We start from the raw sequence: 25,256 nt of genomic DNA on the forward strand, positions 1-25,256 counted from the left end.
ATCTGTGAATCTTCCAAGACTTTTCAAACTAGCTATGGATCGGGTCCAAACAGTAGGCAACCTCCTATTTCCTATTTTAGTTACACAATTGGCATGTACAGCTGGGGTTATGTATGAGGCTGATGATGAGGAACTGCACTTGCCCAAGGGCAAAGAGTTTGTCCGCGTTGGAATTGGTTCAAGCCTCAGGCTGTAACCAAGGGCATGGGTAAGAAACCGCATTCATATCCCGCAGGCCCAACCAACACCACCATCAACAACTCAGCAGCCTATCCACCAGTTGATGATTGAGCTCATCTAGAAGGTCGATTGGCAAGCCTAGAAGATGAAGCAGAATGAGTGTTACAACAAGCGACGCTATGAATATTTGAAGATGCTCATTAGCTATAGCAACCCACCTATGGAGGAACCAAACACACTGAAGACCTCCTCAGATCACGGCAGAGAAGGCAATCAGGTGGAGAACACAGAGGCGGTCCAATCACACCAGCCTGAGGACATTGGAGGTAGAGATGCAGATACCTCCCTTGCTCATCACTGACAGCACGGAGGACCTTACAAATTTTTAACTGTGGGGAGGTCAGTAACTGAGTTTTTGTGCATGACATTTATTTTCCCAACGTACACCTAAACTTTGATTTCTTTTGTTAGTTATGATATTTTGCACTTTTTAGTTATTTATTAACCTTATTTTGATTCCTAGTCCTCTTTCTAGGATGGTTTGTATATTTTCTTTATTTTTCTTTTTGTCATTATTAGATGGTGTGTATATACTTTATCTCTTTATTTTTAGGCCACTTAGTTAGAGTAATAATTTTTCCAAGAAAATTATTTTAGGGCATTCTGCTAATTTGAGTTAAAAACTTTTTATTGAACTTGTTTGAAGAAAAATAATTTGAAACATAGTACGGACCTAGAACATTTGAACCTAGCAAGGAATGAGTCTTTGAAGTGTGGTTGCATTATTTCAACTACTATTTCATTCTTATGTATTTTATTCTCTCTTAGACTGTAATCTGTGACTTGTTCAATTCTATATGTCTATTATTCTGTGTCTATGTACATTTATATGATTGAGGTCGTTGTTTTATTTAGCTCACTTATCCAAATAATCTACCTTTTATCTATCTTTATTAACCAATTTTGAGCCTGTTTAATCTCCCTTTGTTCTTTATTTTAGCACATCACTAACTATAAGTAAAAAATAATAAATGTTCTTAATTTGTATTTTTTATTAGCTTAGGCTAGTGAGAGTGTGCATTATCTAAGTGTGGAAAAATTTGGGAACGTTGGTCGAAAGGGGGTATTTTGAATTTTTATTGAACATCTTGGGAATTGGGTATACATTTATGCATTAAATGAGAAACCATATGCATTAACCTTTTGTGTAAATACCGTGTTATCGAAAAAAAAAAGAGAAAGCAATAAAAAAGGGACAAATGTCAACTCCAAAGAAAAGTAATAAGAATAATGCATATGGGGTGTGAATTGAAAAGAATGTATGAGTGTGTGAAAAGGTGAATAATGGGTAGTTAGGAAGCATTCAAATCGAATGGATTCTCATAGGTTAGGTGAAAATTTTAAGTTAATCAAAGATTCAAATTCTAGTCCACTTGAGCAAATACAATCTTACCTTGACCCTAGCTCCATTACAACCCTTGAAAAGACCTCATGATATTTGTATGCATACATTGAATGATTGTTGATTGTTAGAAGAAGAACAAGTCTTAGAAAGAAGAATTAGCAGAGAATTGAGAGAATCAACCCTCAAACACTAGAGAGATTAGTGAGTAAACACTTCTAGTGAGGGTTCAATTGCTGAACTCTATGTTCCATGCTTTCATGAGCTTTCATCTTGCAAGTTTGTTCACATTTTATTTTGAAACCCAAATTAGTGGAATTATGTTGATCACTACATTGTCTTGGCCCTATGTGCTTATATATGTTCATGGAGATTGATTTATTTGTAACCAAGTGGATAGAAGCATTTAGCATTAGACATGTTAGTTGCATTCATGTAGATAGGTTGCATTCCTTAAGTCTTACTGGTGCACGAATCCCCACACCTTCGTACAGCTGTACCAGCAAGTGCACTGGGTCGTCCAAGTAATACCTGAGCGAGTCAGGGTTGATCCCACGAAGATTATGGCTTGAAGCAAGCTATGGTTATCTTGCAGGTCTTAGTCAGGCAAAACCAGAAGGTTGTTAATTTGAAGTTGTAAAAGGAATAATGTATAAATTAAAATCAGTAATAGGGATATAGTTGAGGATTGGAGTTGCTTTGTCTTTCTGAATTTACTCTGGTAGTACTATTTCCTTTGCTTGTGAATGATGTCTTTAATGGCAGGCTATAAGTGATTAACGCCTTTATTGAAAGGTCATCAATAATCCTTCGGATCTGAACCCCAGGGTTAGTGTGGCTCCATCTCTGCTTGAGGGTGAGCTTGTACAGTCCATTCTCCTTAATGATCTTACTCAAAATGCCACAGACAAGGTCGGATCTTCTGGATCAGAGAATGCTGCATCTTTGGGTTCTAGCCTCTACCACAGAGACCCTAATCTCCCCAGAAATTGGCTGAATTGGTGTCTCGAGAAGTCCCCAACGAAGTCGTGGATTAGCTGTCTGAGAGATGTATAAACATAGCTGGTGGTGCGTGCTTTCCACTGAAGTATTCACACGAACCCAAGTAGACGCGGGTGTTTATCAAGCACGTTCATCATAGTATGATGAACAGAGCTGATTGTCACTGATCATCCTATTCACCATGTTGAAGAGCGAATATACATCTTAGAATAAATCAAACACAGATCGAAGAAAAACAGTAATACTTTTATTAATTCATAGGACTAAGTAGGGCTCCTCCCATCAACCTAGGAGGTTTAGAAACTCATACTGAAAGGAAATAAAATGTAAAATGTGTAAAGTGTAGATGATGGACGTCTCCCCTTGAGAGATGTAAAAATAAGTCTTAAATACTAAACAGATGACTAATAAGGGTGAAACAGTCTATCTAGTGCTAAAATCCACTTCTGGGGCCCACTTGGTGAGTGTTTGGGCTGAGCTTAAATGAGATCCACGTACTATGAGGTCTATAGGGCATGAAATGCTGGCTAGGGGGTCCTCTCTGGGTGTTTGGACGCTGGCCTTTGCTCTTTGGGCGCTGGACGCCTAGAAAGGGGCAGGAGGCTGGCGTTGGATGCCAGTTTTGGGCCTTCTAATCCGAAGCAAAGTATAGACTATTATACATTGCTGGAAAGCTATGGAATTCAGCTTTTCAGAGCCATTAAAAATGCTCCATTCGGACTTTTGTAGCTCCAGAAAAAGTTCTTCCGAGTGCAAGTAGGTCAGATCCAGACAGCATCTGCAGTGTTTTCTCTGTCTCTAAATCAGACTTTTGCTCCAGCTCCTCAATTTCAGCCAGAAATTACTTGAAATTGTACAAAAAAACAAAAACTCATAGTAGAATCCAAAAATGTGAATTTAACACTAAAACCTATAAAATCTTAATAAAAACTAAACAAAATATACTAAAAACTATATGAAAATAATGCAAAAAAGCGTATAAAATATCCGCTCATCACAACACCAAACTTAAACTGTTGCTTGTTCCCAAGCAACTAAAAACACAGTAGGATAAAAAAGAAAATTAAGATACAATAAATTTCAGAGTTTCCAATGAAGCTCAGATTCAATTAGATGAGCGGGACTTAGTAGCTTTTTGCTTCTGAATAGTTTTGGTATCTCACTATCCATTGAAACTTAGAATGGTTGGCATCTTTAGGAACTTAGAATCCAGATGATATTATTCACTCTCCTAGTTAAGTTCTTTTTTATTCTTGAACACAGCTTTTTAGAGTCTTGGCCATGACCCTAAACATTTTGTTTTCCAGTATTACCACCGGATACATTCATGCCACAGACACTTTAACTGGGTCAACCTTTTCAGATTGTTACTCAGCTTTGCTAGAGTCCCCAGATAGAGGTGTCCAGAGTTCTTAAGCACACTCTTTTTGCTTTGGACCACGAATTTAACCGCTCAGTCTCAAGCTTTTCACTTGACACCTTTACGCCACAAGCACATGGTTAGGGACAGCTTGGTTGAGCCGCTTAGGCCATGATTTTATTCCTTTAGGCCCTCCTATCCATTGATGCTGAAAGCCTTGGATCCTTTTACCCTTGCCTTTTGGTTTAAAGGGATATTGGCTTTTTCAATCCGCCCTCATTTTCTTGCATTTTTGGGCAGTAATAGATTTTTCTGCTTTTTATTTATATATTTTTTTCGCTATTTTTTTTCGCATGCATAAATATATTTTTTTCGATTTCAACATGCTTTTTCTTTTTTTTTCTTTTTGTTGCTTTTTCTATCTTCAAGAATCAATTTTTTGAATTTTTCAGATTATCTGAAATACTTTTCGTTTTTCCTTATTCTTTCAAGAGCCAACATTCTAAAATTCCAAATTTAAATATGCATTGTTCATTCATAAATTAAGAAAACAAAAGCAATGCCACCACATCAACATAATTAAATTATTCTTATTTTAAACTTCAAATTCAATCATCCCTTAATTTTTTTCAAATAAAATTTTCTTTTAAGCAAGGTGAGAGATATAATGAACATTTTACAACTTCAAGACATCAATGCAAATGATCATGCAACTAGAACTAGGTAGTTGCATTAATAATTATCCCTTCATTCATCTCCTTTGGTTGGTTTAACAAAAGGACATGATATTGTTTAAGTGGGGAAGAATTGATGAATCCATATTTTACGATATATTTTGGTTTGATTTGAGTGGATTCCATCACATAAACCCACATTTATTCACCTAAATAGTATGCTTTTGAGATTTCTTCCTAAATTGTGCTTGAAAGTGAAAACATGCTCTTTTGTGCTTAATTTAGTCAATTTTATTCACTTTAATCCCATTTGCGGCCTTGATGTATTTGCTAAGTAATTTTCAAGTTTCCAAGGCAAGTATGGGTTGAAGAAGTGAGGAAAAGAGCATGCAAAAGGGAAGAATTCAAGAAATGAAGGATTTGGAAAGCTGCCAACCCTGACCACTTTATACTAAATTGATCATAACTTGAGCTACAGAGGTCCAAATGAGGCGATTTTAGCGGCATTGGAAAGCTAACGTCTGTGGCTTCAAAATGATATGCAATTTCCTATAGTGGACATAAGTCTAAGTGTGCGTACGCACAAGTCGGGATTCAGCATGTGTGCGGACGCACAAGTTTGTGCGTCCGCACAGGTCCCTGCACGTGACCTCATTAATTACAACTCGCTGGCAGCAATTTCTGGGCCCCCAAAACCCAATCCAACTTATTTTTTGAAGCTATTTAAGGCCAAATTGAAGAAGGATGAAGGTGGGACAATTAGAGTTAGCCTTTATCATATTTTAGTGTAGTTCTCTAGAGAGAGAAGCTCCCCCTTCTCGCTATTACTAGGGTTTCTTAGTTTAATTTCTTACAATTTCTATCTTTAATTCTTGTTTTAATGTAGTTTCATTTATGTTTCTATGCTTTCTTGTCTTTATCTTCTTCATCTCTTTTGTTATTTTCTCTTTTGTGTCAATTTTCATGTTATGAACCCTTTTGTTATTTTAATTCCAATGAATGCAATTTTATGTTTCCATGTCATTTATTGCTTTCTCCAGTTGTTATTGTTACTTTCTTGCTTTGATAGTTTTAGAATTTATTTTATTGCAATTTAATATTATTTTATTCTCTTGCACAGGTCCCTGCACGTGACCTTATTAATTGCAACTCGCTGGCAGCGATTTCTGGGCCCCCAAAACCCAATCCAACTCATTTTTTGAAGCTATTTAAGGCCAAATTGAAGAAGAATGAAGGGGGGGCAATTAGGTTTAGGTTTTCTATGTTTTTGCTTTAGTTTTCTAGAGAGAGAAGCTCCCCCTCTCTCTAGAATTAGGGTTTTATTAGTTTAATTTCCTTAAATTTCAGCATTTAATTCTTGTTTTAGTGTAGTTTTATTTTGGTTTCTATGCTCTCTTGCCTTCATCTTCTTCATCTCTTTTGTTATTTTCTCTTTTATGTCATTTTTCATGTTATGAACACTTTTGTTATTTTAATTCCAATTAATGCAAATTTATGTTTCCATGTCATTTATTGCTTTCTGTAGTTGTTATTGTTACTTTCTTGCTTTGGTAGTTGTAGAATATATTTTATTATAATTTAATATTATTTTATTCTCATGCACACCAAGTATTTGATAAAATGCTTGGCTTAGTTTCTACTTAGTTTTTCTTCACTCTTGGCTTGGAATTGTTGACTTTAGTGTCCCTTGAGTCATTGATGTCCATTCTTATTTTATATATTAGAGTAGTTAGTTAATTTGATTTCCCTTGACTCTATGTGACCCCTAGTGTTGACATAGGACTTAGGGATTGGAATTAACTATGCCTATTTGACTTATCTTCGATGTAAGGTTGACTAAGTAGGATTAACTCTTCATAATCATCATGTGTTTGTGGTCAATGGCTATGATAGGTAAACTTAACTCTCAATTACTTGCCAAGGTGTTTTCTTGCATTTGAAGTTTCCTTTACTTGCATTTTATTGCTTTGACTTTTATTGCTTTGATGTATAAATTATTGCATGTTTAGTTTTCACACTCTTGGTTGAGAAATTGGATGTTTGGGAGGAATTGAGTTGTAGATGTCCATTTCGCATTATGTGAGAATAGTTAATTGGTTTGGTTTCCATTGACGCTAATCTTTCACTAAGTTAATTAGTGAGTTCACTAAGACTTATAGATTGAGATCAATTACACTCTTTTGGCTAATTCTCAAGGAGGATTGATTAATTTGGGTTGATTCTACACAATTGCCATGTTTGTGGTCCATAACTCCATAACTAGGATAGGAATCCTAAACTCCCCAATTCTTGCCAAGAGTTGCCATTTACATTTCTTGCATGCTAAGTTACATTCTTGCTATTTACATTTCTTGCTCTTTTGCTTTCATTCCTAATTCTCCATGCTCTCTCTCATAGCCAATAATTGTACATTTCATTGCAACTCCTAGGGAAGACGACTCGGGAGCTAAATACTCTCAGTTTATATATTTTGTATTGGATTTACTATTTGATGTTGAGAATTCATTGTTGGTTTAGACTATGCTACCAACGAATTGATTCTTGTTTTTGATCGATTCCAAACCACATAAGAATTCTCTTATCAATTAGTTAGGACTTCCCAACCTCTTCTTCGGATCTCTCTTCGAATTTCTGGATACTCATTCTTCTTGAGTCTGAAAGGGACCTCAGGGATCATGATGAACGTATTTTTGCTAGTAAAAAATTCACAATAAATTCTTGTTGCAAGTATAGTTTCTATACCAACAAGAATCCTTTCATACAAAACTTTTGTTTGTCACTAAAGCAAACCCAATAAAAATAATAACCAAAGTATTTAAACCTCGGGTCGTCTCTCAAGGAATTGCAGGGAGGTGTAGTTATTATTGGTTATGAAAAAGTATATTTTTGGGGTTTTTGTGAAGGTTGAACAAGAAAAGTAAATTGCAAGAATAAAACTAATAGCTAATAAAACTCTTGGCAAGGTATGAGAATTAGAGGTCCTATCCTAGTTATCCTTATCAATTGTGATGAGAATTGTTTGTTGCTCCTACTATTAGTTAACCTCTAACTATGAAGGAAAGTCAAGTGGACAAATCAATTTGATTCATCAAGTCCTAGTCAACTCCTATGGAAAGACTAGAGTTAGTGGAATTCAAATCAACCAGCAACTTTCAATTATCAAACAACAAAGGAGTTTGATAACTCAAGTGTCTCCAATTACTCAACCAAAGCCAAGAATATAAAAATCTAACTTAAAATCCTCCCAAGTATTTTATCAAACACTTGGAAGGCATAACATAAAACTATAGAAAAGCAACAAGAGAATGTGAATAATAAAATCGACAATTGCAAAATCAATGATGACAATTAATAGAAGAAGTAATAAATTTGAGATACCTCAAATTGCATTAAATAGAAATTAAATCTAACATGAGAATTCATAAACTAGAATACCAACATAAAGTAATCAACAAAGGGAATAAATAAACTAGAGTGCTAGAACAAATAAAAGTAGAAGAGAAACTAAATTAAAGGAACATTGAATCCGGGATTGAGAAGAAATAAACCTAAAACTAAGAGAAATCCTAAAACCTAGAGAGAGGAGAGAGCCTCTCTCTCTCTAAAAAACTACATCTAAAACCTAAAATTGTGAATAATGATAAGTGGTGTGTATGAATTGAATGATTGATTCCCTCACTCTGTAGCTTCTATTCTCTGTTTTCTGGGCCAAAAACTGGGTCAAAAATAGCCCAAAAATCACCCCCAGCAATTTCTGATACATCCAGCACGTGGCTCTGTCACGTGTACGCATTGTCCATGCATACGCGTGGATTGAACTTTCGCCAGGTAACGCGTACGCGTGATCCACGCATGCGCATTGCTTAACAGCATAACAACTATGGCAAATTATATATTATTTCGAAGCCCCGAATGTTAGTTTTCCAACGTAACTAAAACTACCTCATTTGGACCTCTATAGCTCAAGTTATGGTCGATTTAGTACGAAGAGGTCAGGCTGGACAGCTTAGCAATTCCTTCAGTTTCTTGTATTCCTTCCACTTTTGCATGCTTCCTTTCCATCCTCTAAGTGATTCCTACTCTATAAACCCTGATATCACTTAACACACATATCAAGGCATCGAATGGTAATAAGAGAGGATTAAAATTAGTAATTTAAGGCCAAAGAAGCATGTTTTAAATCATAGCATAGAATTAGGAAGGAATTGTAAAATCATGCAAATCATATGAATAAGTGTGAGTTTAGTGGATAAAATCTACTCAATTAAGTACAAAATGTACCACGAAATAGCAGTGCATCAAATCTCCCCACACTTAAACATTAGCATGTCCTCAAGCTAAGCTCAAGGAGACAAAAAGAATGAATGGGGGAAAGTAAGACTCATGATATGCAACCTAGATATGAATGCAACTATATGCTAAGATGCTTCTGTCCACTTGGTTAAAAGTAAACAAGTTCTCCAAGACAAATATAAATCAGATTCCACTAATTCAAATCATACAATAAAAGATAAGTAAACTTGTAAGAAGGTAGCTCATGAAAGCAGGGAACATAGAATCAAGTATTGAACCCTCACAGGAAGTGTATATACACTCTAATCTCTCAGGTGTCTAGGGTGAATCACTCTACTCTTCTCCAATCATGCTTTCTAAACTTTGTTCTTCATCTAACCAATCAATAAATATTTAGTATACCAATGCAAACATCATGAGGTCTTTTCAAGGTTGTAATGGGGCTAAGGTAAGGGTGAGGGTATATGTATGGCCAAGTGAGCCAAAATATGAATGTTTGATTAACCTAAACTCTTACCTAACACACACACACACTATGTAATTCTAAAATCATGCCTAGCTACCCAAAATTCCCACTTTTGCATCACATACTCATGTACCAAATTTCCTTTAATTTTATCACATATGTATTGATCTTTTATTAAACTTAACATTGGGTTAATTTTGTCCCCTTATTCACTTATTTACTTAAGTATTTGAATATTTTTGGTTTTTCTCTTTTTTTTTTGAAAGCAAACATAACATATCAATGCACATGAGTTTTTAATTTTTCTGGTCTCATATGAGTATGCACCCAAATTCCCAACATTTAGATAAAGTAGAAACATAACACAGTCCCTATTAACCTAGGTTTCCCACAGTTTCCCCACACTTAGTTGACACACAATCTTTATCTTAAGCTAACCAAAGATTCAATGGGATAATTAATTGTTTTTCTACTTAAGGCTAGTGATGTGATAAAATACAGAACAAATGGGGATTAAAAAGGCTTAAAGTGGCAAACAAAGGTAATTAAAATGGTAGGCTATTTGGAGTAAGTGAGCTAATAATAATTGATGGCCTCAATCATATGTATGCAAGTAAATACACCAAACAATGGACATAAAGAATGGAACAAACTATAGATTGCAATCATAGAGAAGGAAACACACAAGAATAAAAATCATGGTTAAATAATGTAACCATGCAATTAAGCTCAAGTCTCACAGGTTGTGTGTTCTTAGCTATAAACTATATTATAAATTACAATCTTCAAACAAGTTTAACAGAAAAATTTTAATTTAAATTAGTGAAATATTATAAAAAGGTCTTGAAAAAGAACTTATCACTGTAACCAAGTAGTGGTAAAATATGCACAAAAATCAAACAAACATGCAATTAATCATTCAAATGCAACAACAAATTTAACAAGGAAAATTAAACATTGGTGTTGAGAAGAAAATAACTAACCCATGGAGATCGGTATCGACCTCCCCACACTTAAAGATTGCACCGTTCTCGGTGCATGCTAAGATGTGCAAGTGGATGGGTGGCTCCAACTGACGCGTTTTCTGCCTCATCAACTTTGATGATCCTTTTCACCCGCTTTGTTAGCAGCTTGATGCTTGTAGATGGAGGCACCTTAGCTGGAGTTCTCTTGGTTCCTCTCCTTGCTGGTGTCTTGTCAGTGGCCTTCTCTTGTCCTTTCTTGGTACCCATGTCTAAAGAAGAAGGAAAAGGAAGAACATTAAATATAGATAACTAGAGAACTGGAAGGAAGGAATTCCAAGTGATAATGAATGCCAAAGAGAAGATAATAGCTTAAATACATGGTAGCTACAACATGTAGGTAAGATATCAATTAAGATCAGGTAGGCAATTCAGAATAATAAGATGCAGGAGAGTAAAAATATACAAGTAACAGACATGAGAGCATAACTCAAGCACCAAGTATTAAATGTGCCAAATTAAAGAGTATGTGTGATGATGACAATTGTGAATGATAATCCCAAATACATGTGGCATCCAAGTGTTGTGAAAAAGAGGCATGAAAGTAGAAGAGTAAAACAAAATATGATTCAAAATGCCATAAGAGCTTTTTCACAAACATTTTGGTGTGCAAGTTAAAATAGGAGTGAAAATAATGAATCCAAATGTATATGAGAGCCAAATTTAAATGTCAATTGTCAAATCACTCTTTATAATTTTCACAAGCTTAATGGTAATAAGATATTATCCAAATAAAGCTCCAACACCAACATAAAAATGCATGAAAAAGAAACCATAAACAACAAAGGTAACATGAAATTGGAAAGAAAGAAAAATAGTTAAATGCAATAATGAAAAGAAGGAGGAAATAGTAGATGGGGTGAAGAAAAGAAACCTGAGGTAGAAAGTAGTAGATAGTAAGAAGAAATAAGGAAGAAAGAGGGAAGAAGAAAGAAAAAAGAATTAGGAATGAAAAAGAATTAGGATTAGGGGATGGGAGAGTTGAAATCAGGCGGCGTAGTGGTTCAATTGTGCAACGCATGCGACACGTACGTGTACTGCCCGCGTACGCGTGGTTTGCGCAAATTCCAAGCGACGCATAAGCGTCGGGCACGCGCACGCGTGGATCACCACATATTGAATATGACGCGCACGCGTCAGGGACGCGTACGCGTGGATAAATTTATGCCTTTAGCATAATTCCAGCGTGGGGGCGGCACAACTCTCTCTTCAGCACGGTATTGATGCCGATTTCCCTATCCACGCGTGCGCGTGCTTGACGCGTACGTGTGGATTTCCCTTGTGACAGATGACGCACACGCGTCGTAGACGCATGCGCGTGGGTCGAAGTATGCGTAGACCACACCAGCCGCACGATTCCAACACAACTTTTTGTTCGTTGGATGGGGGAGCGAAATTGCTATCGACGCCCACGCGTGGCCTGCGCGCATGCGATGTTTGCCCATTTTTTTTATGCAGAATGTAGAATGCAGATGATTATGCAGAAATTACAAATGAACACTGTGAAGAACAAAATAAAATAAAACTAAGAATGAAAAGGAACGATCGTACCATGGTGGGTTGTCTCCCACCTAGCACTTTTTGTTAAAGTCTTTAAGTTGGACATTTGGTGAGCTCCTTGTCAGGGCGGCTTATGCTTGAACTCATCCAGGAATCTCCACCAACGTTTGCAATTCCAATAGCCTCCGGGATCCTAAACTAGACGCATTAAGCCTTCAAGTAAGTTGAAGCAAGTGACAATGCCCCAAGAGTTTTGATTGCTAGACTGAATTCCGGGGTCCCAAACCTTGCTTTCACTCCCGTCTTTGTGTTGATCATCATTGTTCCAACCGGGTGGCAAGCAATCTGAATTCTCAATAAAGTACCCAAATGACTTGCTAGAGCCATTCAATCAGGCTCTACACCAATCCTTGCACTTCAACTTGGAGCGTGCAACCATATTGAACCTTGCAGGACAACCCCTACCACTAACCATCTCCCTCTTACTTTTAAAGCCACAAAGAGCTCTAAGTTGACCATCCATTTCCAGTAAACCATATTCAAGTGGGAAAGTAAAGGTTAAGGATAAGAATTTTACCCACTTGAATGTTGTATTGGATGGTAATAGCTTCGCGAGAGGTGTTTCTAGTGATCCTGCAGGCTCCACTCCCTTGCTCTCTTCTTGGAATTCTTCCACCTCTTTGCAAGCTTCTTCAAATTCAACCTCTTCCTCTTGGTAACTTTCTTCCAATTCAATCTCTTCTTTATTGCTTACCAAGGACATGGGAGGTTGTGCTTCCTCTTCTTTAATCTCTATCTCTTGATCAACTTCTTCAAAGTCTTCAACCATGATATGCCTTGGAGGTTGTACACCCTCCTCAACATCAATTTCAAATGTTTTAGAAGGAGGCTCTATGATTTGAGTTGCCCATGGAGGTTCTGCATCTCCTAAGTCTTCAACCACTTCTTCCTCTTCAACTATTATGGCTTCCTCCACTTGTTCCAATACAAAGTCACATTCCTCATTGTCCATCGGAGTTTCTAGTGTCTCCTTCATGCTACTCTCTTCTTTAGATTCTCCACATGTAGCCATGGGAGTACTTTGAGTGTTCAAATGTTGGGATGCTAATCGGTTTACTACCTCGGTCATGGTAGCCGTGAGTTCTAGTACCTTCCTTTACATCTCTCTTTGTCCTTGAAGGAGAAATCCAATAGTGTCATCCATTAGAGATTGGGGTGGAAATGAGGGTTCATTGTTCGGGGGGAAAGGTTCATGGTAGGATAGTGGTTCATCATGATAAGGATATGGAGATGGTGTATGTTGAGGTGGTGGTTTATGTTGGGATTGAGGTGGTTCTAAGTGTGGCTCATAAGGTTCTTGTTATGGTGGGTATGGGTTAGGGTCGTATGAAGGTGAATGGTGAAAAGGGGCTTGTGAGTAGGGTTGAGAGCTATGTTGAGGAGGGGGTTCATAGGCATATGTTGGTGGTTGTTGATAATCAAAAGGGTGCTCACCGTAGCCATTATCTTGGTATGCCTCTTGGAATGGCTCTTGGTAATAGTATGCTGGGGGAGGTTGTTGCCAAGAGGGTTGATCAAATCCTCGTGGCTCCTCCCATCTTTGATTGTTCCATCCTTGATGCATGTTCTCATTGTAATCTCCTCTTCCTGCAACATAGTTGTAACCAAACTCATTGCCAAAGGGGTGAGAGTTCATAGTAGCTAAAGAAAATAAAAACAAAAACTAGTAAAAATAAGCAACTAATTCCTAAACAAACAAAAACTAGCAAACAAGAAAAAGTAAATATTTACAATAACCAATAATAAGGCACACGTTTGCAATTCCCCAGCAACGACGCCATTTTGATGAATGGATTTTTGCTAGTAAAGAATTCACAATAAATTCTCGTTGCAAGTATAGTTTCTAAACCAATAAGAATCCTTTCATACAAAAGTTTTGTTTGTCACTAAAGCAAACCCAATTAAAATAATAACCAAAGTATTTAAACCTCGGGTCGTCTCTCAAGGAATTACAGGGAGGTGTAGTTATTATTGGTTATGAAAAAGTATATTTTTAGGGTTTTTGTGAAGGTTGAACAAGAAAAGTAAATTGCAAGAATAAAACTAATAGCTAATAAAACTCTTGGCAAGGTATGAGAATTAGAAGTCCTATCCTAGTTATCCTTATCAATTGTGAAGAGAATTATTCGTTGCTTCCACTTTGTTAACCTCTAACTATGAAGGAAAGTCAAGTGGACAAATTAATTTGATTCCTCAAGTCCCAGTCAACTCCTATGGAAAGACTAGAGTTAGTGGAATTCAAATCAACTAGCAACTTTCAATTATCAATCAACAAAGGCGTTTGATAACTAAAATGTCTCCAATTACTCAACCAAAGCTAAGAATATAAAAATCCAACTTAAAATCCTCCCAAGCATTTTATCAAACACTTGGAAGGCATAACATAAAAACATAGAAAAGCAACAAGAGAATGTAAATAATAAAACTGACAATTGCAAAATCAATGATGATAATTAATGGAAGAAGCAATAAATCTGAAATACCTCAAATTGCATTAAATAGAAATTGAATCTAACATGAGAATTCATAAATTAGAATAGCAACATAAAGTAATCAACAAAGGGAATAAATAAACTAGACTGCTAGAAAAAATAAAAGTAGAAGAGAAACTAAATTAAAGGAATATTGAACCTGGAATTGAGAAGAAATAAACCTAAAACTAAGAGAAATCCTAAAACCTAAAGAGAGGAGAGGAAAACTACATCTAAAACCTAAAATTGTGAATAATGAGAAGTTGTGTGTATGAATTGAATGATTGAATCCCCCACTCTGCAGCTTCTATTCTCTGTTTTCTGGGCCAAAACCTGGGTCAAAAACAGCCCAGAAATCGCCCCCAGCGATTTCTGATACATCGAGCACGTGGCTCTGTCACATGTACGCGTCGTCCATGCGTACGCGTGGATTGAACTTTCGCCAGGTCACGCGTACGGGTGATCCACGCGTGCGCGTTGCCGAACAGCATGGCAACTATAGGAAATTATATATCATTTTGAAGCCCCGGATGTTACCTTTCCAACGCAACTAGAACCGCCTCATTTGGACCTTTGTAGCTCAAGTTATGGTCGATTTAGTATGAAGAGGTCAGGCTGGACAGCTTAGCAATTCCTTCAGTTTCTTGTATTCCTTCCACTTTTGCATGCTTCATTTCCATCCTCTAAGTCATTCCTGTCCTATAAACCCTGAAATCACTTAACACACATATCAAGGCATCGAATGATAATAAGAGAGGATTAAAATTAGTAATTTAAGGCCAAAAAAGTATGTTTTCAATCATAGCATAGAATTAGGAAGGAATTGTAAAATCATGCAAATCATATGAATAAGTATGAGTTTAGTGGATAAAATCCAATCAATTAAGTACAAAATGTACCATGAAATAGCAGTGTATCAGATTACTTTCTTCTCTGCCACTACTACATAGAAGTGGTCTTGGTGGGCTTTGGTGATGAATCTCTCCATATCCCAAGATTCAGAGGAGATGGCTACTGCCTTTCCTTTCCTCTTTCTAGAGGTTTCTCCAATCTTGGGTGCCATGAATGGTAATGAAAAGAAAAAAAGCTATGCTTTTTCCAACACCAAACTTAAAACTTTGCTCATCCTCGAGCAAAAATAAAGTAAAGAGAAGAATGGAGTAGAAGAAGAAGAAAATAGAGGAAGATAGAGGGAGAGAGAGGGCTGGACCGTGGGGTGTGTTGTGGTGTATGAGAGGGGTGTGTATGACGGGGTATGAAAGGAGGTATTTATAGGAAAGGGGGTAGGTAGATTCAGTCATGAGTGGGGTTTTGGGTGGAAAATTTGATTTTGAATTGGGTGGGGTTGGTGGGAGTTATGATGGATGTAGGGAAGTGGTATAGATGTGATTGGGCTAGGATTTACAAGGAAGTGTGTATGGAAAAGTGTGAAAGTAAGTAGAGGTAGGTGAATATGCTGTGGGACCCACTGGTCCTGAGAGGCTAAGGAATCTAGATTCCCTGCTTCTCTGCACTGGCATTTGAATGCCTAGGGCTGCTCCCTGACTAGCGTTCAATGCCAGCAATGCTGCCCATGAGGGGTGTTGAATGCCCAGTAGGGACATCCTGGTTGGCGTTCAACTTTAACACTCCATCCAGAGTGTTATGTTTTCACTGCTTAACAATTCTGTCTCTGTGCTGAATGCTGCATATGATTATGAACCTAAAATATAAATCAAAGAGAAAATAAAAGAAAAGAAAATTAATTAATTAAGGTTGGGTTTCCTCCCAACAAAGGCTTCTTTAACGTCATTAGCTTGACGGTTAGCTCCTTACGGAGGTGAATATGGGCTCAGATTTTCGTCCCTGACAGTGAGCTTTCTTCCTGTCTTCTCATGAATGAGCTCTACATACTCTAAAGATAGGATGCAACTCAATGTATGTGGTAGGATTGGTTTCTTAGTGAAGGCAACTCTCATGCCAGGTGAGAGGCCTTCTATTGGAACTTTCTTGTCCCTCCAGCCTTTAGGTACTTTTTTCTTAGTACTTTTGTGCTTAGAGCTTATTTATGACTGCACAGAAAGGGAAGGTTGGAACACTAGGTGTTGCACAGTTATCTCTCTTTTATTTTAAGGAGAAATGGGATGAGGCATCTTGAACAAGATGTGATCTTCCCCTAGTGGTAGAGTCAGTTCTCCCTTAGCCATATCAATGATAACATTGGCAGTGGCTAGGAAAGGTCTTCCAAGGATGACAGAGTCATCCTCCTCCTCTCCTATGTCTAAGACTATGAAGTTTGCAAGGATGTAGTGGTTTTTAAATTTTACCAAGACATCCTCTACCAGGCCATCTGGCCTCTTCATGGTCTTGTCTGCCATCTCTAACGAGATGTTTGTAGCTCGTACCTCAAGCATTCTCAGCTTCTCCATTACAAAGAGTGGCATAAGGTTTATACTTCACCCTAGGTCACACAGAGCCTTTTCAAAGGTCATGGTGCCTATGGTGCAAGGGATCAGAAAGCGTCCAGGATCTGGAAGTTTCTGAGGTAGCTTCTGCTGAACCAAAGCATGGGAGTTCTTTGAAAAGCAGTGGAGGTTCTTCCTCCAGAGGCTATGTACCAAATAACTTGGCATTCAGCTTCATAAGAGCTCCTAGGTACCGAAAAACTTGCTCTTCCCTAGTATCTTCATCCTCATCAGAGGATGAGTATTCATCAGAATTTATACAATGCAGAAGTGCATTCAAAGGAACCTCTATGGTTTTTATATGAGCATGGGCTTCCTTTGGTTCTGGGGTAGAGGGTTCTTGAGTGGGATTTAAGCACTCAGAAGGTGCGCTTTCACTGGCGTTTAACGCCAGCTCTGTTAGCTTCTTGGGCGTTAAACGCCCATGCTGTGCACACTTATTGGCATTAAACGCCAATCCCTCCAGTGTTTTGGGCGTTGAACGCCCAGCAGGGATGTCCTTGATGGCGTTCAATGCCAGCTTCCCTGGGTGTTTGGCGTTAAATGCCCAGTGAGGAGTTCCTTACCGGCGTTCAGTGCCAAAGTTCCTGGGTGTTCGGGTGTTAAATGCCTAGTGAGGGGTTCCTCACTGTAGTTCAGTGCTAGAATGGCTGGGTGTTTGTGCGTTGAATTCCCAGTGAGGGGTTCCTCACTGGCGTTCAGCACTAGAAAGCCTGTATGTTTGGGCGTTAAACGCCCAGCCAATGCTCCTTGGCTGGCATTCAACGCCAGCTTTGCTGCCAAATTGGGTGTTGAACGCCCAGTGATATGTCCTTCACTGGCATTCAACGCCACCTCATTCTCTCCAGATTCGGCCTCTACCCCCATGGTTATAACCTTGCACTCTTTTCTTGGATTCACCTCAGTGTTGCTGGGAAGAATGTCAGGAAGAGTCTCAGGGATCCTCTTACTCAGTTGACCAACCTGTACCTCCAAATTTCTAATGGAGGACCTTGTTTTATTTATGAAACTATGGGTGGTCTTAGAGAGGCTGGAAACCAGAATGACTAAGTCAGAGAGACTCTGCTTAGAGGTTTCCATATTCCCTTGAGAAGATGGGAATGGTGGCCTGTTGTTGATCCTATTCTAGTTCCTTACACCTTGATTGTTATTGAAACCTTGCTGAGGTTTCTGTTGATCCTTCCATGAGAGGTTAGGATGGTTCCTCCATGAAGGATTGTAGGTGTTTCCATAGGGTTCTCCCATGTAATTCACCTCCTCCATGGTGGGTTGATCAAGATCATAAGCTTCTATTTCAGAAGAAGCTTTCTGAGTACTGCTAGCTGCAGTTTGCATTCCAGTCAGATGCTGGGAGATCATATTGACCTGTTAGGTCAAGATATTGTTCTGAGCCAATATGGCATTCAGAGTATCAACCTTAAAAACTCTTTTCTTTTGAGAGGTCCCATGGTTCACAGGATTTCTTTCAGAAGTGTATATGAATTGGTTGTTAGCAACCATCTCAATGAGTTCTCTTGCTACTGCAGACATTTTCTTCAAGTGGAGAGATCCACCTGCAGAGATATCCAATGAAATCTTGGATATCTCAGATAGATCATCATAGAACACACCTATGATAGACCATTCTGAGATCATATCAGGAGGACATCTCCTGATCAGTTGCTTGTATCTTTCCCAAGCTTCATAGAGGGATTCACCTTCTCTTTGTCTGAAGGTTTAAACTTCCACTCTAGTTTTGCTCATTCTTTGAGGGAGAAAGAATTTAGCTAGAAAAGCATTAACCAGCTTTTCCCAAGAGTCAAGACTCTCTCTAGGTTGAGAATCCAACCACAACTTAGCTTTGTCTCTTATAGCAAAGGGAAAGAGTATAAGCTTGTAGACTTCAGGATTTACTCCATTAGTCTTTACAGTATCACAGATCTGTAAGAACTCACCTAAAAACTTATGTGGATCTTCCATTGGAAGTCTATGGAACTTGCAGTTCTGTTGCAGAAGAGAGACTAACTGAGGCTTAAGCTCAAAACTGTTAGCTCCAATGGTAGGTACAGAGATGCTTCTGCTATATAAGTCAGAGGTAGGCATGGTGTAGTCACCAAGGACCTTTCTTGGCTCCTCTTGAGGTTTGGCCATGTCCTTTATTTCTTGTTTAAAACATTCTGAGAGCTTTCTTCTAGAGTGCTGTGCTTTAGTTTGTTGTAAGCTTCTCCTAAAAGTCCTTTCAGGCTCAGGATTAGGTCTAAAGAGAGGTTCTTTATTCCTGTTCCTGGTCATAAACAATTTGGTATTTTCACACTAAATTTGATATGTCACAATTTTATAAGCTAAGTACTCTAGCATAACCATTACATGTTTCATGTAGTCACATAGATCACATTCTCTATTTTCTGTTGCACCATGCATCAAGTGCATATGCATTAGCAACATCTTTTAGTCTATGCATACCACTATAAGTTGCTTGCATATGTCATTTTGCTTTATTAGTTTAAGGTGCTTTAAGTCTCTTATATTAGATGCATGCATAGCCTATGTACTTAGTTGCTTATCATGTACGCATGCACACTTTGTTTTGGTACTAATTCAATGAACGTGCATGCAATTCACTCATTATACTTGAACCATGTGTGTATGAAGAACCAAATTTCGAAAAGCACTTAAACTATGAAGTATATTTTAACTTTTTTTCCATGTATGGTTCATTTTTACACATGCACTTATCTTTATCACATGCATTAATCAATTGGCCAATCAATGCACGTGCATTTACCGTTTGCACCTGCATTTAACATGTCCTTCTTAGCATTTTTGTATTCATACATCATTTACACCAAGACCGAACTATCACCTCTCAAGCAACCAATTATACATCCTTCACCTCCTTACACAAATTGTCCATATACTCCATGATGAGCGAATATTTTATATGCTTTTTGGCATAATTTTTATATAGTTTTTACTATGTTTTATTTAAGTTTTATTATGTTTTCATAGGTTTTAGTGCTAAATTCACATTTTTAGATTCTACTTTGAGTTTGTGTGTTTTATGGTGATTTCAGGTATTTTTTGGCTGAAATTGAGGAGCTTGAGCAAAAGTCTGATTCAAAGACAGAGAAAGCACTGCAGATGCTATCAGGATCTGACCTTCCTGCACTCAAAGTAGAATTTCTAGAGCTACAAAAGTTCAAATGGCACGCTCCCAATGAATATGGAAAGCTAACATCCAGGGCTTTCCAGAAATATATAATATTCTATATTTTGTTTTAGAACTGAAGGCTCAAAACTGGCGTTCAACACTAGTTACTAGCCCCATTCCTGGCGTCCAGTGCCCACAGGGGAGCAACTGGCGTCCAACGCCCAAAAGGGTGTCCGTAGCTAGATTTCAACGCCCCTAATGGGTTCTAGCTCGTGGAGACACTCAAAGCTCAGCCCAAAGACTCACCAAGTGGGCCCTAGAAGTGGATTTTCGCACTACAAGACTAGTTTATCTTATTTCTGTAATTCTTAGTTAGCATATTACTATTTATACAACAAAGATCACCCTTGTTAGAGATCTTTGCCCATTCAAAGCTTTCATTACTATTTTTTGTATAGTATGAGTCACTAACCTCCTAAGGTTAAAGTTAGGAGCTCTGCTGAGTTTCATAGAATAATAATATTACTGTTCTATCTCAATATGTCTGATTCTATTCTCTTATGCAACCTCATTCTTCATCTTATGAATTAAGGGTGACCCGTGACAATCACCCTCGTTCTACCTGGGTTCTGTGCGAGTCCTGACTCGGATAGCCTTGAACCATAGCTAGAGATTGCATTGCAGATTCCAATAGAGTACCTGGGCAACATTGGATACGTGAAATGAAATCCTATTGACCGTGGGTAAATGAGGTCTCTATGGCATTAAGGCTAGAGTCAGAGAAGCAGCACTTTCTGATCCGGAAGATCTGCCTTGTCTGTGGCACCTTGAGTAGGATCGTCAAGGGGAGTGGATTGCTTAGAGCTTCATCTTCTGCTACAGTGAGAAACCTAGATGTGGCTTGATGAGAGGACATGAGTCACTTCAACATGGTGGATTGCTACAGTAGAGGAGGTTAACTTGATAAGAGGACATGATGTAACGACCCAATTTTTGGTACGTCATGATCATACTAGAAACTGAGCGCTACCAACATGTCTTTCTAATTATTATCTATTATTTATTATATGAGCCTGATTCGTAGTTATTTTGCGAGGTACTTTTTTTTTGAAAATGTTTGGGTTAATAAACAGAATCATTTATAATCAATTCACAAATGATAACAAATAAAACAGTTATAAACAACCACACATAAGTACATCACAAGCAGTTGACAACATTTGGTGATTTAGCCTTTATTAGAGTATAGACTTTTAGTTAGAGCACCCCTAGATATAGCTAGGTAATAACTATATACATATATATACATACAACATCCTAGGCCCTGACCTGTTCAAGAAGTCCCAAAGCTGGCGCCCAGGCTAGCGTAGACTCTATACTCACCTAGTCCCCTCTAAACTACTAAAGAGAGGGAAAGTATGTTCTAAGTCTTGAAAACTCAAGTCAAGTGGAATATCATCAAAGGTGGAAGATCATCTACAACTCCTCTGCACGATCATACGTTGTCATATGACGTCTCACTGGTACTTCATCATGTAGCTACATAACAGGAGTCTCGTACACAGGATTTAGGTTAAAGTTCGTATACGAACAAGGTGCAAACGTTGGCTGGTCTCACAGTATATACATATAAACGAAAAATGAACCTCGCTTTAGACTCAGAAGACTACCCAAGGTAGAACCCTTTTACATAACGATCATCAGTGGACTACGGAAGGATTCTCTTGCTTCCATCTGGAGGGGGAAGGGAGAGAAAAGGGGTAAGAATTGGGGAGTTCTTAGTAGGGTTGGGGTTATTAGTTAAGTTCATTAATTCTGTGTTGTTTCGCAGACGAATAGCAGAATATAGTGAAGTAGTAAACAGAAGACACAGATAAATAGAGAAAATAGAGAAAACAGAAAGCAAAACACGAACAAAAGAATACAAGAAAATAAAACACAACCAAGTTTGATGCATGTTTGTCCTATGTAGCCCATGAGCTCACGTGTCGGTTTACACCCTGCAGCCCGATATTACTGATACGCGGAAAACTTATCTCGCAACAAATTTCCTTCGACAAGTGTACCGAATTCATCGTCAAGTAAAAACTCACAATAGAGTGAGGTCGAATCCAACAGAGATTGATTGATCAAGCAACTTTAATTAAAGGAATGTTCTAGTTGAGCGAACCAGAATTTGAGTTGGGAATTGCTGAAAATTAAATGGCGGGAAAGTAAATAGTGGAAACAGTAAATGCTGGAAATAAAGAGCTGAATGTAAATGGCAGAAAGTAAATTACAGAATCTTAAATGGGGATGGGGCAATTGCTCAAAAAAGTAAATGGCAGAAATTAAAGAGAATGGGTAAGATCAGAAATGGGGAGTTCATTGGGCTCAGGAGATGTTGCGTTCTCCGGATCAAGTTTATTTTCATCTCTTCCTCAATCAATGCATTCATTGATCTCCTTGGCAATCTTAAGTGATCGAATTACAATTCCTTGTAATTCAATCTCTCAAATCTTGATCAATAGCCAATTCCTTGGTCAATTGCTCATGAGAAGAGATGAAGTATGGTCACTGATTATACCACATGCGTTTCCCAAATCAAGTGTTGGAAGGATTATAGTCACATATCCATCCACACCCAATTTGGTCCAGCATGAGAAAGCATTTCTAGCATGATCCCTTCATTCCTCTTTCAAGTTTCAGAAGAGATCCAAGTATGAATAGCTTCTTTTCCAAGATAAATACCCAATTGGATGAAGATCGAAAGCTTTCTAGTAAAATCAAGAGAAAAGATAGAAGAAGGAGAATGAAAACTAAAATTGATCCATCAAATTACAACAGAGCTCCCTAACCCAATGAAAGGGGTTTAGTTGTTCATAGCTCTGGAAAATGAAAACAAAGATGGAGAATACATGCTGAAAGTAAACTAGAAGTGCAGAGAAAGTAAAATACAGAGAGTAATTCTAGGCCAAAGGCTCCCTAAAGTTTTCAGCTTCCTAAACTAATTCAAAGCTACTCCTATATATACTACTCTTCTGATCTTCTAGTTGGCTCTTCAAGTCTTGGGTATGGGCTTTTGGATCCTGAGTTTAAAGCAGTTATCTTCATCATTGTGCTTAGCTTTGCTTGCAGAGAGAAAGTGTGAAGTAGGCAGGGACTTTTAGCTCAGGACGTTAGTGGTGTTAGCGTTAAGTGAAAGTGTGGGTTCGAGAACGTTAGTGACAATCACCTTTTTCACTAACGTTGCTCACCCAAGTATGAGCCACGTTAACCTCAACGTTAGTGGCACAAACGTTACCACTAATGTTGCCTCTTGGTCCTTCGCACACGTTATTGGGACTTACCTTTCCCAATAACATTGATAAGCCTCCCCTTTCCCTACGTTAGAGTCCACGTTAACTTAGTTAACGTGGCTCTTAACGTAAGCTTGCCAATCCTTCGAGAACGTTAGTGACACTTACCTTTGTCACTAATGTTCCAATGTGCCCCTATTTCTCACATTAGAGTCCACGTTAACTAGGTTAACGTGGCTTCTAACGTAGTCATGCTAGCCATCTCCAACGTTAGTGACAAAGGTGAGTGTCACTAACGTTGGCTCATCATCTCTTTATCCACGTTAGCTTCCATGTTAACTAAGTTAACGTGGGAGTTAATGTTACTCATGGTGGCTCTTGGTGGTTCACCCCAACGTTAGTGACAAAGGTAAGTGTCACTAACGTTGGCGACCAATTGCTCTCTCCACGTTAGCTTCCACGTTAACTAATTTAACGTGGGAGTTAACGTGGCTTATGGAAGCTTGGCCAACGTTAGCGACAAAGGTAAATGTCACTAACGTTGGCTTCCCTTTTGCTTCTTAACGTTAGAAGCCACATTAACTAAGTTAACATGGCAACTAACGTGGCCAATTATGAGCTTGGTCCAACGTTAGTGACAAAGGAGAGTGTCACTAACGTTGGCCTTAATGTCTTGTTCCACGTTAGAATTCACGTTAACTAAGTTAACGTGACTCTTAACGAGGGCTATGATGGCTTCGAGGGTGTTATTGGCGATTACTTTTCTCATTAACTTTGCAAGTTAGCACCCATTCCACGTTAGAGGTCACGTTAGTTAGATTAACGTGGCTGCTAACGTGGTTCTTCCTTGCTTCTTTTGTCCTGAAATCAAGCAATAAAGTGCATCAAAGTTCTAATCCAAGTCATGGGAAATGCAACATCCAATTTGTCATTAAATTCATGCAAAGTGCACAATGTATGCTTGAATCAAGATGTAAGTGAATATCTACCCGAAAAGAGCTTATTTTCTAAGAAAATGCATGAAACTACCCTAAAAACAGTGAAGAAAAGGTCAGTGAAACTGGCCAAAATGCCCTGGCATCACAACACCAAACTTAAAGCTTGCTTGTTCCTAAGCAAGTATTGGAACAAGAGAATGATGAATGGAATGCCAAGAGAAATGAGTCATTCTTGTGAATGTCATGTTTCTGGTTTTATGGTGGTTTCATGCATAGCAACTTAGGTTCATTCCTTCACTGGCTTTCAGACCTTTATCATGTCCTAGAATACTCACTGTGATTGCATCCCATGCATGAGACTTTTATTCATTGATCCTTTTGTTGTCATTTCAGGGTTTATTTGTGTTCTTAGGCTAAGTGCTCTGTAGAGGGGCAACTCTTTAAAATAAGCTTTCAGCCAACACTCTCGAACCAGTTGGTTCAAGGTGTTAGGTGTTGAAGCACCCCTAAGGACTTACTTCCTCAAGTCTCTCCCCCATACATATACACCACAGGCACATGGTTTGTTTATTTTCTTTCCTTGAGGTCTTGGTGTCCAGCACCTCTTTGGGCTACTAAATGTTCTGTAGCAAAGATTGCTCTTGATAGTGGACTTTCAGCTGATAATCTCGGGTGTTAACCCAAGTTACCAGGTGATAAAGCACCCCTGAGAGCTAAGTAATCCAAGCAGATCTTTGGTACAGGAACACCACAGACACATCCCTCAAGACTCAAACCCTTGGTGCCTAGCCTCTTTTCTTGCTATTTTTCTTTTATTCTTCAACTTTGATTGTTCTTACCCTTTTTCTTATTAGGATCTTATTATTTAGCTAGTCTCATGGGTATGTTCAAAGCATAGTATTCATGACAGATAGTTGTCTTTCCACCTTGTGGTTGAACCAACTTAGCTAACTTATGACCACACCACAAACTCAGGAACTTACTCTATAGTATGAACTCCACTCTGGTCTTTTATAAAACACTCATTCTCTTTTCA

General features: G+C 38.2%; 1 non-coding gene across 1 annotated transcript; it reads left to right on the forward strand.

Annotated features, from left to right (window-relative positions):
• Positions 1–18,504: 18,504 nt before the first annotated feature.
• Positions 18,505–18,611, forward strand: LOC148570808 (small nucleolar RNA R71). The gene has a single exon (XR_015908870.1). It is a non-coding gene; the product is annotated as a small nucleolar RNA R71 (small nucleolar RNA).
• The last annotated feature ends 6,645 nt before the right edge of the window (positions 18,612–25,256 follow it).

This window comes from Arachis ipaensis, chromosome B3 (assembly GCF_059453495.1).
Source record: "Arachis ipaensis isolate K30076 ecotype BB chromosome B3, ASM5945349v1, whole genome shotgun sequence".
NCBI classification, from domain to species: domain Eukaryota; kingdom Viridiplantae; phylum Streptophyta; class Magnoliopsida; order Fabales; family Fabaceae; genus Arachis; species Arachis ipaensis.